We start from the raw sequence: 8374 nt of genomic DNA on the forward strand, positions 1-8374 counted from the left end.
CTGGAAGCTATATTATGTACCCAAAGAACAGGAGAGGTAAAAAGGAAGAAAAATATATATGAAATAAAAATTAAAAATTAGATTAAAAATATAAAGGCTTTGACTATGAGACAAGGAACCCCCAAAGACGCTACTAAGTTTGTCTTCTGTTAGTTGGGGATGAACCCTGTCCTTAAGAGTATTTGTTTCCCCAGTGAAACTCCCTCAAAAGAAAACTAAGTTTTTCTTTGCAAGTAGGTATCAACTGAAGATTGTTTCTGAGCTGGGGACGGGGGCCTGTGTCCACTTCTCCTTTCAGCTATTGGACCCTAACTGGTGCAGACCATTGCAGGTTTTGAGTGTGCTGCCTCTGTTTCTGCAAGTTCATCAATCCTGTTGGTTTAGAGAGCCCTGTCCATGACATTTACTCTTGAGCATCTTTGGCCATTAGGGCTACTGGCTCGGCCCTGTGATGGTGGTAAGTAAGCATTGTTTGCATTTAAATAAATAATCTTTAAAAAGAGATAAACTGATAATTTATCTCTTGACACCCATCCAAAACCCAAAAATTTAGTTATTGTGAAAGCTGAAGAAACCCGCCATGTGGAAGTGCCTGCTGGAACACAGCTGCTACGCCATCTAGGGTCTCTCCACTGGGTGATTCTCCAGTGGCAGAATCCATGATGTGGGAAGTCCTTCTGTTTATGTGTTGCTTTTATTGGTTAATAAATAAAGAATTTGCTTGGATCTATGACAGGGCAGAATAGAGCTAGGCAGGAAAACTAAAGTGGATGCTGGGAAAAAGTAGGTGGAGTCAGAGAGACACCGTGCTGCTGACAAAGGAGAAAGATACCTGCGGGATACTGCTGGGAACTTGCCCATAGGCCACAACCTCATGATGATGCACAGTTTAATAGAGATGGGTTAAGACATAAGAGCTAACTAGAAATATGCTTAAGCTATTGGCCAAGCAATGTTCTAATTAATACAGTTTCTGTGTGATTATTTTGAGTCTTGGCTGCCAGGAAATGAACAAGTAGCCTCAGCCTATAGACACATGTCTAGTTGCCTGAATTGTTGTCCAAACTGAGGAAATTTCATCTGTTCACTTTCACTAGTGAAGATACAATGCCCAGTGCATCCCTCCATTGGGGAGGTCATCTAATTACAACATGCACTCACAAATTACCCTGCACATCCAGTCAGTGTCAGTTCCATCTGTGGAGTCTTCTGGTTGGGACCAAGATCCAGGAGCAAACAAAACCAACTTTCCTGTGTGTGCTTGTCTCATTGCTTGCCCTTCTCTGAGTCCCTTCCTTACTGCTTCTTTAAGATGCTTGCTGGGTCAAGTAACACAAAGATTTGACTTAAAATCCCCCGTAGCAATTTTGAACAAGTTACTTAAAATCTCTGAGCCTTAGTTTCCTTATCTTTCAAATACGGAAAACAATTCCTGAACTGCAATCATGAGAGGCGTAATGGATTATGGTGGTGGCGCAAGCCTTTAATCCCAGCACTCGTGAGGCAGAGGCAGGCGGATCTCTGAGTTCGAGGCCAACCTGGTCTAGAAGAGCTAGTTTCAGAACAGGATCCAAAGCTACAGAGAAACCCTGCCCCCCCCCCAAAAAAAAGTAATGGATCAAAAATGGGTGTCAACTGTGCCTCTTACCTAGGGTTCCTGTGCATCCACTGCATTAAAAGGGCACCATCCGAGGATGGTTCAGAACTCCAGCAGTGGCAGATGAAAAATTATCCACTCACTAAGTAACTAAAAGGAAGCCCTAGTCTGCCTCATTCTTGCTTCTAGCTGACTGTCATTATTGAAGGGACTGGCATTTGTCTCAAGACACCTAAAGACAAAGCTCTCAGCACAAAGAATGTTTATTTTCCCGAGAGGGACAAAGCTCAGGGAATAAAAGGCAAAGACAGGAGATAGAAGAGAAGGGAAAAGGAAAGGGAAGGACTGCCTCTGGATAGGGAAAATACATGCTTAGCCCATAGGCAAATGGCAATATATCAAGGTAAAACGTGAAACCCCATGTTAAGATGAGGTGTTTAATTTTAGTTGGGCATGTTAATTAGAGTAGCCAGAAGGGGCTTCTGATTGCTGAACTTTAATACTTTTATAACTGGACCTTCGTGGTCAGCCTCAGGAGGAGAAAAGTACCAAATAAGGGAATAGACCTTGGTGGCTGGCTTTAAGAATGCAATCTAATAGTTTTTAGCACAGCAGAGGCAATGTGGTATTAGGGCAAGGTCTGCCAGAGCCATGTTTGCCACACTCAGACCAGGTAGAGTCCCTTCAATTAGAATATGGTTCATTTTTAAGTAGAGCATTGCTTGAATTATAGGTTCAGTTATTTGCTAACTTCTTCATTTCTCATATCTAAAGACATGTAATCTCTACATTGCTTGCATTTTACTGGGTTGCTTTTATAATCTTGGTTGTTTTCATAGTTTTTATAAAGCCAAAGAAATTCATATCCTATTTTATTACACAACATATTTCATTCCAATTCTAAAATATGTGAGCATTTGCTGGATGCTAATATAAACCAGCTTGTGGGGCCCACTTGTACAGATTGTGAGTGCATACATGTAAACACTACAGCTACAGCTATTCATATAGAAACCCTAGAGAGAAAAATTTTCAATCTTTTCAGGGTTAAGTGTTGGTATTATGATAAACTATGGGTCCACAACAAGTGGACAACTGTATATGCATGCTGAACCATCATGGAAATTATGAGCTTTAGTAGATGTGCTTACCAAGAATCATTCTGTCTTTCAAATCCACTACTTGCTTACTTCAGAAATCTCTGCTCTTCAGAGGCTCTGTTTGATGAGCAAGGCTATTGCCAAACTTTTGCTTTAGTTATAAGACAGTGTGTTCCAAATATTCTATGCCTTTCTGTAAACAGCTGTTTCCATTCTTTAGAAGAAGGAAGACATGAGCAGAAGCAGTAGATTGTTCTCAGACATCCCTTTCCTTTAAAAACATAAGTTTCCCAAGTGTAAAAACAGACTGGAATTAAAATTGGCTAACAGTGTCTTTTGTAGGGAGCTGTCTCACTGTAGGACAGGAGCGCTCATTTCAGGCAAGCTATTCTGTAAAGTTTATTTAGGCCACACAGTCTCCGGCTTTGTGGGTGTGAACTCCCTATAGCTACCAAGGTTTCTTCCCCTTATCATTATCCATCAGGGGTAGCAATGAGAAGCAACCCTTTGCAAAAACAAGATGTTTTTCAGAATAGGTTGGTTTAACAGTTGGCTAGACAGAAAAGAGATACAGTATCAACAAAAGGAGGTCTGTTCTCTTGTCGTGTGTTGCTTGCCCAAATGTAATCTCATATGTGTAAAAGACTGGGCAGGGAAGGCAAACAGTCTGTGTGTGTCCTAACTTAAACTGCCATTTTACTAAGGAAATGAGCTGCTGCGGAAATGTAAATGGTTCACTCTCGTACAGATTGAGGCACGCAAGTAAAGAAAGCTCTTAGTACTTTGTCCACGTCTGTTTTTAATGAAAAAGCTGAGTTCTGTAGATTAGTAGCTACTCTATCAGCTAGGGTCAGCAGATGGTTCTGGTGCCAAGTTCCAGGTCTAACTACACAACTTGTCCAAGATGTGAAGGTTTCACTGTGGCAATTTTTTTTTTCCCCTTTTGCTTTGACTTAAAGCAAGAAGTAGGTTGAGTACTATTTACTCTCTGGCCCGGGACATCTTTCTAACTTCCTGTAGTTAGCAAGGAAAACCAAAGAGCAGCAAAGGGACTCACTTCTCCAATCAATTCTTCATCGAGCAAAGATAGTGATGCTACAGCACAGCTTGGAGCAGTCCTGAGGGAGAACCTGGCCCCAGCTACTCAGCCTCCCACTACTGTCCCCAGAGAGTCTAATGCTGCACAGGGCCCCATCCTGAAAGTGATTCATGAAGATGTGAACCTGCTTCCACCTCACTGTTGTGTCTGCCTCTTCCTACAGCACAGCAAGATCCAGTATACCAGGATCTGTTGTTCATGTGTATTGCTTGTTTCCCTCCAGTCCCTCTTGCTAGATAAGAAATGTAGCCCCATTGTTGTATAATGCCATCCTTCTACACATGCACTTTAATTTCTTTTTCAAAAAAAATATTTTATGCATACTAAGTATTCTGATCATATCCACCATCTAGTCACCCTTCCAAGCCCTCCTATAACCCACCACCGTGACATTTACCTCCCAACTTCCTCCTCCTCTTCTCTGTAGCTCACTGAGACAATTAGCACTACTCTAGTAAACAACCATGGGTATATGGTTGTTTACTAGAGCATGGGCAATCTATCACGGGCCACAGCCCTGAAGAACAGTTACTCTTCCTTTCCCTAAAAGCCATCAGCGGCCAATTGCTCCTGAGCTAAGGATGGAGCATAAATGCACATTTGAGTTGTGCATTTGTGTTCTCTCTTACTGTTGAATAAATTGTCTTTATTTCTAAGCTTTGTTTCATAAGATAGTTAACTAAATTTTACCAAACCATACTTTATCAGTTCTTCTCCACTTTCTCCACTTAAAATTCTAGAGCAGAATTTTTAATCTGGGCCATTGGATGGAGCATTGTGAAAATGTATAGGAAGCAATAGACTACAGAAGAATATGCAAAGCTACATGTATACTTCCACACTCACCAATTTTGATGAAAAGGTCCTGTGCTTCCTTTATATATATACGTGGAGCTGTCCAAATATGAAGAACTGTTGTTCCTTGGGTTTTCTCCTCCACGAGTCCTACATTTAGGAATTGATAAGCTATACCACCTGTTCTCCTGGGTTTTACCAACGAATTTTACCACTCCTCTTTTTCATTTTAGTTCACTCCTAGTCTCATATTTTCTCTTACTTTTCTGATTTCTATGCCTTCTGTATTTCAGTTGAGGTAACAGTGTAAGTGGTAAGGACAAGGAAACCTGCCCCTTGGCAGCTGTGGGGGGTCTAATCTCTCCCAAGCTTTGGTCAAAGTGCGATTTTCTGCTTTGATTCAGAAAAAGAATTCCAAGCCTAGTCTCTTTGGGAAAGAGATGAATATTTTGTTAAAGATGGGGTTAATAGAGGCTCAAGAATGGGGACTGAGATAAAAAAAAAAAAAAAAGGACATTGGGGATGGAGAAGACACACTCTGACAGTAGCCACGGGCTTCTCTAAGGGACTCATGGAAAGTGAGACATAGCCAGGTGTAGGATGTGCTTCTGGTGGGTGAATCTGTTAATTGTGCTGCATTCACCATGCGCACCATTTGGTGGCTCTTAAATTACATTTTAAAACTTGCTAGGAAACTTTCATTTCCCTTCTCTCTTTTGAAAAGATGGATCATAGGGTGGCTGTGGCGAGGCTTCGGATGCCATTACAGTCTGATAAAAATGAAAGCAGAAGCAAACAGAACTGCACAAGGAGCTGAGCCCATGCGCTCTCTGTGGAAGTGTGATTTGTTGGTGGCCCGCACCTCTAACCCCAGAACTCAGGAGACAGAGGCAAATGAAGCTCTGTAAGTCTGAGGTCTTGTCTCAGAGAGAGGAGTGGGGAGAGGAAGATGAAGGAGAAGGGAAGGGGATTGCATTGCAGGCTCATAACAGGAGGGATGAAGGTTGTGAGCAGTTGCAAATGTTTGCAAGTTCTTGCTTCTCTGCGGGCGGATGGCTTCAGCAAGCTTCCCAGGTCAGGGGGTTCCTGACACTTTTGTTTCTCTAATTCTCCTGTCCATTCTTCCTGCCTTAAGAAAAGAAGGGAAAATGAGAAACCATATCCCAAGACTCTGAGAGTAAAGGAGTTGATATTTTCTTCATGTGACATCTTATTTAATGTCACTGTAATCCCATAGGTTAAACCAAATGTTTAAAATGAGAAATCAAAGAAACCGTTTGTTTCCATGTGACTGTCAGTGTTTCAATCTGTGAACACTCTTTTCATGAAGTTTTTCTAGACAGACTAAGTGGCCATACCTTAGCGGTGTCATACTTATATCCCATTGCTTATCTTCCGTCAAAAATCCTTTTATTACACTTTATGTATAAATGTAATACAGATTCCCAAATGTCCATGCATTGTTATGTCCACTGTAATGTTGTCCTTGTTCTCACATTAGCATAAAATGATAACTGACTACGCATTTATTAGTGAGACCCTCCATAAACTGAACTTCATGAAATCCTACTGTTATCAATGCCTTGCTAATGCTTGAAATGTGGTGCTCAAGCCCAATCCTCATGTTAGATTCCACTAGGAACATTTAAAGTCCACCTGCAGCTATTCTGATTCAGTTAATTCAGGTAGGACTTGGGTGGACTATGTTGTTCTATGAAAGTTTTCCAGATGCAACTGACCTAAGAGCCCTCATTGGAAAAAGTGTAGTCCCGAACAACTGGGACATTTACAAAAGCAATTCCTCTGCCCTCCCCCACCTGGTGAACAGGAAAGGCTGAGCGTGGATAGGTGGGGGGACCCCCAGCAAGTCATACCAGGCCTTTCCTAGATACAAGCTGCAGGCTAAGGAGAGCTTCTCTGGTCACAAGGACACCAGCACTGATGATGCCTCCAAACTTCTCCCCTGCTACCAAGAAATCCTCAATTTTCACTCCCAATTTTCACTTTATTTATCCAATTCAGCTCAGCAAACTATAACTTATATTACTACTTTGTAAAAACTTAAAAAAAGAATTCCATCTTTTCCCGGGCAGCCTTTAAATGAAGTTGTTATAATTGGTAGTTTTTCAAAGTCATATGAAGCCTGATTGCTTATCACAGAGAGAATTATAAAGCAGAAAATCTGAAATGGCAAATGTTTCACATAAAATGTTTTATGCTTACTGAATTGTTTAATTTATTTAACTATGGTTATAAAAATTGTGATTTTAAAAGATACTTTCTGCTCTTGTATTATTTTTTATTTTTTGAGATTATAATTAAACAATTTTCCCCTCCCCTTTCCTTCCTCAAAATCTCCCCATATAGTCCTCCTTCCACTGTTCATATTCCCAGCACTTCTTCTTTAACTGCTGTTGCATGCAGATGCATTCTTAAATACATAAATGCAAGCTGCTCTGTCTATAACGATGCTTATTTGCATGTGTTTTCAGGGTTGATCATTTGGTATTGGACAGCCCATTGGTGTGACTCTTTCTGGGGATGCCTGTTTCCTCTATTCATAGCATTGCTTAGTGGCTCATGGTTCCTTGTGTAGGACTGAGGCCTTTGTGGACTTCCCTCATCCACGCTGGTTATAGCTATTGCTGTCCTTGTTCTGCTCATAGTTAGGGAGTCTCACCACAAACTCTCCCTTCCTCTGAATCGTACAGTCTTTCTTCCCTTTCTTCAGCAATGATCCATGAACATTTTATGCAGGCATTTTATTGTAAATATATCCACTGGGACTAGGCTCCATAGCTGCATTTTGGGTGGTTTTGATTTTCTGTGGCGGTCTACGTCTGTTGCAAAGAGAAATTTCCTTGATGAGGGATGAGGACTTCACTAATCTGTAGGTATAAGGACAAACACTTAAAATGCAGTTAGAAATTGTGCTGACCTAGTAATGTGGTGGTTTTACCTTCTCCTCCAAGATCCATAACTTCACTAACCCTACATAGTTGCCTAGGTTTAAAGTGATTTTGTGTTGTGTTTCCATTGTAGATGATACTAGCATTATACATACTATTCTCTCAGTTAATATAGATTTTATAACTGAGTTATAATAACGAGGACTATTTAAAGAATCTCCCTTGATAATGTTACAGTAGATCCTAAAACCATGCTGGGGCATCAAATTATGTCCCAATACCTCTTATATGGCCAGGTTCCCTGCTCTCCAGCTCCTAAGCAAGAGTGAGTTTGGGAGAGATCAGCAGAGTAAAGCAAGGAGGCTTAACTAGTTGGTGATTAGAAGGTGATTAGAAGGTCACTATGTATCCGTGAATTAAAGAAATGGAGAAGGTTTTACCCAACAAAAAGTAAAGACCCTTTCTGTGAAGCTGTTTACCATGTAGAATTAAAGTATGTGCTCAGGAATGGACTGTAGCTTGAGCAGAGGTGGGGCTGCCTGGAAAAGCAAGGTGCTCTCCTTTTCAGCACCAAACAAAGTAAAGCAAAATGCAATTCCGCCCTTACATTCATTTAAAATGGCAGTTGAGATGAGTTTCATGGGACATGAGTGTCACTCACAGGTGCTAAGGTCTCTATTTCATCCTCTGCAGCCACCAACCACTTTGATCATCTAATTATCATATTTTGTATTGCAATGAATAAAAGTGATACTTCTGGTTTTATGGCAATGATATATAATGTGCATTTAATTTCCTTTTTTTTTTGAAGTTTATATACAAACATATATTTGCCCTTAAGATTGCTAAAACAAGCTTACTTAGTGATATTTAT

General features: G+C 40.7%; 1 protein-coding gene across 1 annotated transcript in view; it reads left to right on the top strand.

The window, feature by feature from the left end:
• Kcnh8 (potassium voltage-gated channel subfamily H member 8) overlaps positions 1-8374 on the top strand; it is a 462775-nt gene that overhangs the window by 358433 nt on the left and 95968 nt on the right. The window lies entirely within an intron of this gene.

Source organism: Alexandromys fortis, unplaced genomic scaffold (assembly GCF_014885135.2).
Source record: "Alexandromys fortis isolate MF-2015 unplaced genomic scaffold, M_Fortis_MF-2015_v1.1 scaffold_121, whole genome shotgun sequence".
Classification (NCBI taxonomy): domain Eukaryota; kingdom Metazoa; phylum Chordata; class Mammalia; order Rodentia; family Cricetidae; genus Alexandromys; species Alexandromys fortis.